This window comes from Neocloeon triangulifer, unplaced genomic scaffold (assembly GCF_031216515.1).
Source record: "Neocloeon triangulifer isolate White Clay Creek 2 clone unplaced genomic scaffold, ASM3121651v1 ptg000012l, whole genome shotgun sequence".
Taxonomy (NCBI): Eukaryota; Metazoa; Arthropoda; class Insecta; order Ephemeroptera; family Baetidae; genus Neocloeon; species Neocloeon triangulifer.
In genome coordinates this window covers 12,860,057-12,869,406 of record NW_026775554.1, presented here as the reverse complement: position 1 = coordinate 12,869,406, position 9,350 = coordinate 12,860,057, and the positions used below count along the sequence as shown (strand labels likewise).

General features: G+C 33.0%; 2 non-coding genes across 2 annotated transcripts; both read right to left on the bottom strand.

Annotated features, from left to right (window-relative positions):
* Nucleotides 1-593: 593 nt before the first annotated feature.
* Nucleotides 594-665, bottom strand: Trnae-cuc (transfer RNA glutamic acid (anticodon CUC)). The gene has a single exon. It is a non-coding gene; the product is annotated as a tRNA-Glu (tRNA).
* A 5,656-nt stretch (nucleotides 666-6,321) lies between these two features.
* Trnae-cuc (transfer RNA glutamic acid (anticodon CUC)) lies at nucleotides 6,322-6,393 on the bottom strand. The gene has a single exon. It is a non-coding gene; the product is annotated as a tRNA-Glu (tRNA).
* Between the last annotated feature and the right edge of the window lie 2,957 nt (nucleotides 6,394-9,350).

Below are 9,350 nucleotides of genomic sequence, written 5' to 3'. Positions count from 1 at the left end.
CTTCACAAGCTGACGGCCATTGAATGGTCGGTTAATGCCAAGAAGACTATTTGCATTTTGAAAAGAAGTGACCCAGGTGCCCACACGCAATTCAATCAATGGCCAAAAATTTAACACGGCAAGAGTTAAACATTATATAAAAATGAATAAAAGACTAATTTCCAAGAAAAAATTGTTTTGAATTGTCATTATTCTTCTCAAATAATTGAAAAAATTGAATTTGAAACAGAGAAGAAAGGGTTCACAACTAGCAGATGTCTGCTAAAACGCCCGACATCAAAAGAGACGCGGTCGCCGAAGTTTGTTTGTTAAAAGAGTTTATAATTTTTTGCTGCCGATACACCAGTTGCATTATCCTATTTAAATTCCCTGTTTTAGATACAAATGTTAAAAATAAATATAATAAATGTAGATTTTCATATTAAATTTAATAAATTTTTTGAAATTTACGCCTGATTTACGCTGTTAGAAAAAAAGGTTACAAGTTTTTTCCAAATATTTCCATGATTCTATTACGACTTTTATAGGTTTGAAGAAAAATATACAGCTTTGTGCCTCTCAAATTTGGTTTAGCGCAAGTGACAAAAGGGAATTTCCGGCACCGGGAATTGAACCCGGGCCTCTCGGGTGAGAGCCGAGTATCCTAGCCACTAGACCATGCCGGATTTACTTGATGTCAAAGACGTATCGAATCTCGACACAAAGTCCGTGCCAGAAATAACCCCTCGGCTCAGGCCTGAAAGCTGAAGACAAATTTACGTTAATGCAAGGTTAAAGTACAAATAATATCACATTCGTAAGTTTTTTTTTCAGTTCCATAATTATTAAATAAATAAATCATCTTCATTATTTAAATTTTATTGTGAAAATATTAATTGCTTATTTAATTTTTTTATTTAGAAAAAACCATGAATGATTTATATTAAATAAGTGTGTTAACCCATACTTAAAAACATATTATAGATTATGTATCGCTGATGCAAATAAGACTATCAATTACCATCACCGTTCAATTTTCTTTAGCGGTGCTAAGTGTTGTTAGATAAAAACGTGCTGCTCAGACATGGCAGCGAAAGAGATACGGCGATTAAGAAGCTACATATCCATCAATGCTTTAACATAAAAACGCGATTTGCGTTTTATGTCCATCCCCAAGATGCACATGTGAATTGAATAATGAAAAAGCGATCGCGGCTCGTAATTGAATAATTAATTAAGTGATTTGTCTATTTCACAGCATTGAGAGCCGATCGACTGGTTGGCTGACGAACGAGAAAACACAATTAGTAATTTACGAGCGGAGGAAAGATGGCGGTGCTGATATAATTGCATCTCGTAATTGTAATTAAACGCTGCATGCGAGACCGACGGTTTACAGCTACAAATCATCCATAGAAAGCATAAATCGTTTATTGCGTGCAGGTTATATTTTTTTTACTCGATTCGCATTTCATTGCCTAGTGGAATTGAAAAGGTAACTTTTTTACAATTGATCATCCTGCATATATGAACGACGACGAATTGGATTGGTGGTGGTTGTTAAAATATGAAATATCTCAATGTTATCTTCTGAATGTAATTTATAACACCCGATAATTATTGAAAATAAAAATTTTTATTGAAGGAAAAATGAGCTAAAATAATTAAAGGGAGACATAATAGAAACTGATCAAATAAGATGATAAAACAATATTAAACAAGTGATCAGCTGATGCTGTATAGGGTGTATAAAACCCACAAAAAAATTCAGAGGTCTGTTTTGAACCAAAATTTGAAACAAATAAGTTCACCAATTCTCCATCAAACATCAAACGGATATCTGACCATCAAGTCAAATTAGCATACTTGTCGCTCACTCTTATTTCTCTTGGACGATATAAGAACGTCAGACCAAAAACGCATGCTATTTTTATTTCTTTCCCCTTTACTTATTTTTTTCGCTCTCAAAGGTGGTGTCAATAATCGCACTCGGCGCTGTTATTGCTCGGTCAAATGCACTCAATCTTGTTGCACACGGTCATCTCACTTAATCGCATCAGGCATATGATTGGCAATTAACTGGATTGCAGAGCAGATCAGGTGAGAAGAATTGATACCCAGGTCCGCGGTGTGTGCGGAGCGAAGGAAACTCTCCGAGAGTGCAATAAATCGAGCTAGGCCTTTTTAGGAAAGTGATCAAATTTATTAATTAAATCTGTTTTATTATTTTATCTGTTAATGGAGTAAAAAAGTTTATTAAATCATTTACCGCTTAATATAAGTACAATTTCAAATGGTGCTTGAATACATTTTTTTAAATTTATTCATAAATTCATTATTCTCATTGACTTCAATGGATACATTTGCCACTTTTAGAGAGAAAAGTCTAGCCAATGAAGCAGAGAAAAAGACCACATAAATAAAATTTTATTTCTTGTGAAACATTAGAAACATTTACTGATTAAAACAATGCCAAGCTTAAGAATGTAATTGTATTGTTAAAAATCATTATAAATTATATAAAGTTTTACAAAATTAATTTTTATTCAAAATAATAGGAAAATTAAAAATATATAAAATGATATATTATATACAAGTATTTTAATTCGATTTTACAATTCAATTAGAACAACTCATAAATAGCAACTCTACCACAACCACAATATTATTTTTATAGAGCACTTTGAATTATCTTCATATAATATCTCTCATTCCTCATTCCCTATTCCGGCTGATTGATTTTTATGTTAATTTAAACATCGCTCCCTACTAGCCAGTAATAAATATTATTATAAAACTACTCCGTTCGCTTCTTTCTTTCCCTCTCACTTGTCGTAAGAGAGCAATTTCCAATTCATTTGTCCGCGCACAGCACAACAAACACGTTTCTGTGTTTCCATATGTACTTTACATTTCCCGAGGCTGCTGATTTTTCGAAGGAAACGTGCGCGAGATAATTATTTTCCAGAGCAATTACTATGCAGAATCATGCACTCGGTGTAACAAGCGTCTGACAAACAGACATATAGAAAAACAGCTAAAATGCAAAAGCCGTCTCTTTTGCAGTCTCTCTCGCATCTCGCCACCAGATAATCAAATCGCAGCAGCGCAGGAAAAGAGAAAATAAATAATATGAAATGCAAACACACTCAGAGCAGAATAAATGAAATAATTCAAATAATTTACTCTGGTTTATATGCGTAAATTTATTAATTTTCATTCACATACAAATTCCGACAAATTCCACGCAAAAATGTTGAATATAGGAACTCTAAACATAATAAAAATATTAATAACGTTTCGCAACACTTAAGTACATAGTTAAATTCAAAGCAATACTCAATGTGCGAGATTTCGCAATAAAATCTAGTACAACGGTAATTGCAATATTATAGAAGGTGACTTTGCATATGACATTAATTAATGTGTATGTGTACACACAGTGCTTACCATCTTGGCAAAGAGTACAAATAAATTGTGGCTCAATCTTTTACTTGAAATCATTTACAAGCCCTCAAATAAAATATTGTGAAAATCCTTGCATGCCACATTCAACTTTTTAGGCAAGAGGAAGACTTTTTCGACTTGTGCCCTTTTACAGGCACAGAGGACATCAAAATAATATAGTACGAAATTATTATAAGAACAGAACATAGCTGTGTGAAATAAAAATTAATGTAATATATGAGATACTGTTTCAGATTCGTACACATTTTGACACCAATTACAATTTTATTTATTTTAACAATCAATTAGGACACTACCATAATTCATGATGCATAAGTTAAAGCTTATTTTTATATCTGTTTTGTCTGTATAAATATTACATAATTTCGGGTAAAATTTAAGTTATCTAGGTAAATTATTTTCCATAATTATGATCAAAAAGGAGGCCACTGAAATTTTTCTAGATTTATTGGGCGCAGGTGTTTGCACTTAGACGTGAGCACTAAAAAATTCACTCACACACCTTCACGTTCCATTTCAAGGCGGCTGCTGCGCGATTCTTTTACTCAATATGAATCATTTTCTTTGCTTTTATTTTAACGTACGTCGGCCGCGGTAATTAAAGAAAAGAATTATTTCTACCAAGGACGAGAGAGTTATCTGCGATCTGGTGATAATTGCGTCGAGGTGAGTTCGATTGCCTTAATATACATGTTCGTATTTTTTTTTATATCTGCGCCACGCGAAAAAAATACATAGCTGCGTGTACTTATGTGAGGAGCGGGTAATGATAGGGAGCATTAAATGTCACCTGCTCGCACTGGATTCCTCATAGCCTCTCATTACCAACGCCATTAGCTTTATATACCATCAAGTGGAGCAAATGATTCTCTTTTTTTTTATTAGCGCTCTTTTTTGTCCAGTCGCGGTAATTAATGAATAATAACGTGTCGAACGACCAGTGGGAGAAGCAAAGAATGATCGATCGACACTTTTTCCAAGCGATTCCTAGATGATGGATCACAATGGTCGGAAATTTCCTCATAATGAGAGTTTAATTTTCAACGCCAATCTATCATTACGCCGCTTATTAATTTACATATTTACATTGCGACACATTTCGGAACCGCTGCTCTTTCCCTCACCGCCAGCTGCCTTGAGTATTTTTCATATTTTATTTTAATTAAGCGGGAACTTCTTTGGATTTTTTATTTTATCTTTCAACACGCTGCTCGAAATGTCACCTGTCAAATTTAATCCGCCACCTCATCTGCGCTTGTATTATTTTTATCCTTAATACCGCGCTTGGTGTTGTAGATTTATTTTCCCTTGCCTAATTTAAACGTTAGAAATTTTCATGTTTTGATTCTATCTCGGTGTGCCTGCCTTTTATTTCCATTGTTCGGACGGCCCTCAATTATTTTGTTCAATCTCGAGCACTGTCCTCAAGGCTGTCAGAAAGATATTTATGTGGTTGATATTTGTTTTTCTAGGACGACCGCTTGCAAATTCTCCTTTTTGCGAGGGTGGTTTCAGTTAATATTTATGTGCTAGCTGATCCTTGTCAACTATTATTTTTATTATTTTGAGAGGTTAAGGCAAAGAACCTCAGCACTCACATTTTTTTATATAATATTCTTTTTCTATATAGTGTATAAAGATATTTTTACTAGTTTTATTATTTCAGCACAAAAAAGCATGATAAAAAATATTTTATTTTCTTAATAAAGGCGGAACAAAGCAGTTTTAAAATAGACTTTCTATTTTAGTCAATTTAAGGGATATTCCGGCGCCTATGGCAATTGAACCCAGGCCTCTCGGGTGAGAGCCTCCGATTATCCCAACCACTAGACCAAGCTGGATTTTTGTGTGATTGAAGGCATTTTGGCAACGATATCAGAATTTGGTGTGCAGAAAACTAAATGCCTAATTTTATTTCACGTGGCTTACTGATAGAAAACGAAAATTTTAGTATCTCTTCTTGGTGGCTGTGAATTATGGTTATTTATTTATTATACAGGAACTGATTTTCCTCTCTCTGCCTAAAAATTACTGTATGTGTGTGTATTAATTCCAATATGCTTGATTTTATCCTTTACTTTTTTTATCATAAACAATCATTAGATTTAATTATTAATCTAATGCACGCGTAGGAGTAACTTTGAACCTCCTGCTTTACTTTTTAATATTTCTCAAGCAAGATCCAAAGACTGGATAAATTATTTGCATCATTCGTTTTGAGCACATTACTTTGGAGTGGATAAAGGTGTTGGATTTGTATGAGAATAAGATCAACCTTTTGACCTCTGAACAACGGACCCGTTCACTTAAACAGGGTTCATTGTGCAAAGCCCCATTGTCTGCGAGATAATATCTCAATTGTGCAGGTCCGATATTATGCGCTGGACTTGAGTGAAATTTGTTTTTGATCACTTACAGGGTATGTTTGAAAAGATCAATCTAGTGAAAGGTTGTTTATGTAATTTAAAAGAAAAAAAATTAAATTCATATCATGTAAAATATATTGATTGACGTATAAAAACCACACATTAAATTTTGAAGCGCTTAATAAAAATTCTAAAATTGTTAGTCCTTTCAGACATATACAGTATATTGAAGTTAATTTATAAAAAGATCCTTAATGTATTTAATTTTACACTTAGTGTTAATAAATGTAGTGTACGTATAAAGGATCTAAAAAATATAAACTGGAATACCCAAAGACATTATAAGAAGAAAAGTAGAACAGCAAAAATTGAAAATATTGGAAGATTTTTATTGTAATTTAACAGTATAAAATTAAATTAGACCTTAAAAATTAAAATTAATAAATTCAAATTGGCCATTTACATCTGGATAGTAATTTTGTTAGACTACAGGCACGTTTAAAAAGAATTCCGGTATCGGGAATCGAACCCGAGCCTCCTGGGTGAGAGCCAGGTATCCTAGCCACTAGACCATACCGGATCTTATGGACAGTGGAAACCAAGTAAGTATTTATTCATGAAAGTCAACCTCCGCTGGCAAGATGCCAGCAAGGAAGATGGAAAAGATGAGTAAATTAGTAAATCTTGCGGAAATTTTCAAATAAGTTAATTTAAATTAAATATGTTATTGCCATTATAATACCTTCAATATGATTAAAAGAAAAAATATAAAATTAATGTACATATTTCACCAGAAAATATGTAAATGTATCAAAATAAAACTTTTGTTGTTGATCAAAAAAATAATAAAAATAGGAAATAGTTGTGTTGAAGTAATTAACAGCCCATTCTTGAGCAACGGGCGATTATTGCGGGGGAGAAGCAGCAAGTAATAAACTCCGAGTGAACGAGATTGCACAATAAACATAATAATAATAATAATGTGACCTTTGAGGTTGCGAGGAAATTTTATATTGAATAGAGAGCACCCACTCTGATCACATTTTGCGACATTGTGTGTCAGCGGCGCTAAGCTTTTCTTTGTTCAATTATTTATATTCATACCTGCCCGCGACGTACATCATCCACGCACCTGAACATAATCGCAATATCGGCGCGGGGGAGGCGCATTAAAAATGTATTTTTCGCTGAACGAGAAGAGAAGAAAGAAAAAGCAGAACACCCACACTGAAGACAATAGCCGCGGCAATAAAGGGCAAACGTGAGGACCACCCGAGAGAATATCAATAAAAATCGCTCACATACACACACATTACGCCGCGATTTACGACTCGCGCGGCTCGCGATTATTGAATTTGCGGCTTACTTATTTCATGTTATGGTCCATAAGCGTATTTTTTCAGCGGAGCATACGTAATAGTGAAAAATTAATGCAAATATAATCCACAATTACAGAAATTTAATTTTTTTTTTATAAAAAAAAATGAGTGCTTAAAATAGATAATGCGGAATATGTGGTAAATAAAAGAAATTATAGAATAATTATATTTTTAACATTCTTTAAAATAATTTTTAATTTATATTTCTTGTTATTATAACATTTTTTTCTGCATTTTATTGCACCACATTTGTATGATTACAGAACACAACATATTCATGTGAGGGGCGGCCGTGCCAATTTGGCCGGTTTTCGCGTCGGACACAATGGGAGCGAGATGAGTTGATAAATTTTAAATTTAACAAAACACCCACCGCCGGGCCCGCAATGGGACACATCAGGTGGTCCTGGCCCTCCGAATAAAATTATTATTTTGCATTGTGCGTGTGTAGTGTGTTGTACATATAATAATATATATTATGATATAAAAAACCATTTGTGTATTGTTGTTGTTATAATCCATCATTTGAATTGTATCAGCATAATAAATACGCGCGCGCCACTCTGAATTTTTTTTCCGCGCGCGGATTTTTAATCTCGCTCTCAGAGTCACTTAGAGAGAAAGGGTGTTGCCTCAGAGGATTTTCGAACAGAGAGAGACTTCATTTTCAAGCGCGCAGGTGTCCTAGTGAGCTTTTTGTTTTAGCTCTTTGCACTGCGTAGATATATTTGTTATTCTATTGGACAGCAAGACACAATTAAATTAAATAGACCGTGAAATTTATTGATATGCTTAATTATACCTACAGAGGTTGTAAAGATTGAAGTCAATTTTTTTTAATTACAATAACAAATCGAGATACCATTAGCGCTAATTGTAACAAATATTACAATTTCCAATAGCAATATTGCGACAGGAAATTTTTGTTATTATTATAAAAAAATATATATTTATATAGTTGAAAGCATCAAATTTTATTTTTGGAAACTTAATAGAAGGATTTTTTTTTAAATACTTTTATAAAATATTAAAATATAAAATATGTTATGCATACAAGCCTCCACTGACATTATGCAAAATTATTAAATTGTGAGAGGTCAAGAGCAAGCGTCTTTAAGATTTTATATTTTTGGTCAATCTCTCTGCAAAGCTTATCGCCTTACACACGGTTTACATTGGTTTAAAGCCCTTAATGACGGCTTTCATGAATAATTAAGAAAGCATTATACACCACCAACGCCTCAAAACGTCGAGTGAGTTCACCTTTGAATGGCATAGGTCACACCTCTGCACGTACCTTTCAACCTTTTTTTATTTCACAATATTCTACCCGTTAATATCCACCCACCCACATGCAATAAGCAAACTTTTATTCACTTATCCATTGTGAAAACTTATTCATTAGCATGAACAAACATGCTTTTACAAACCACGTTAAGAAAAGTATGTGGAATGATTCACGATTTTTTAATTTTGATTCATATCGGTTTTATACCTTTTTGTAGATCAATGTCAGCAATATTATATTCCGAATTTTTACATGACATGTAAAGTAATTTAATTGTTATATTTTACCAGTAAGTGCCTGATCATGATCATCAATAAAAGCCCCTTCAATAAGGGAAAAATAATATTTTAAAAGGTATATTAATAATAAAATACAAAATATAGGTGTAATTTCGCAGTAAAACCACTATGTTGTTCGGGTTAATAAAGCAGCAATGCTGATTTCTTTTTCTAATAATTTTCATTTAAATTGAAAGTGCCAGATTTTAATTTTTAATTTACCAATCTTCATCCAGGCTGGTTTCTCTGTCTTTGTTTCAATATATAATTGTTTATTGCCAATTTGGGTAAAAACTTGTTTTGTATTTTCATGCATACATATCGGAACAGTTGTTATTTTGTTTTCATAAACATGCTAAAGTTTACCACTAGTCTAAATGCACTTTAAAAAAATGAAAACATAAAATTAGAAAAAATCCATTCCAAAAATAGGTCCCATCAAAATAAATTAAACTATTACGTCATTTTTTTTCCTTTTCATTCCTTTTTTTTTGTAGATAGGATCAGTATCAAAGTGACTCTGGCTGTGAAATATTATAATCCACTGCGGTGGCAAAGGAGCTTAAACCTATTTTGCGAAACAGTTCTAGAA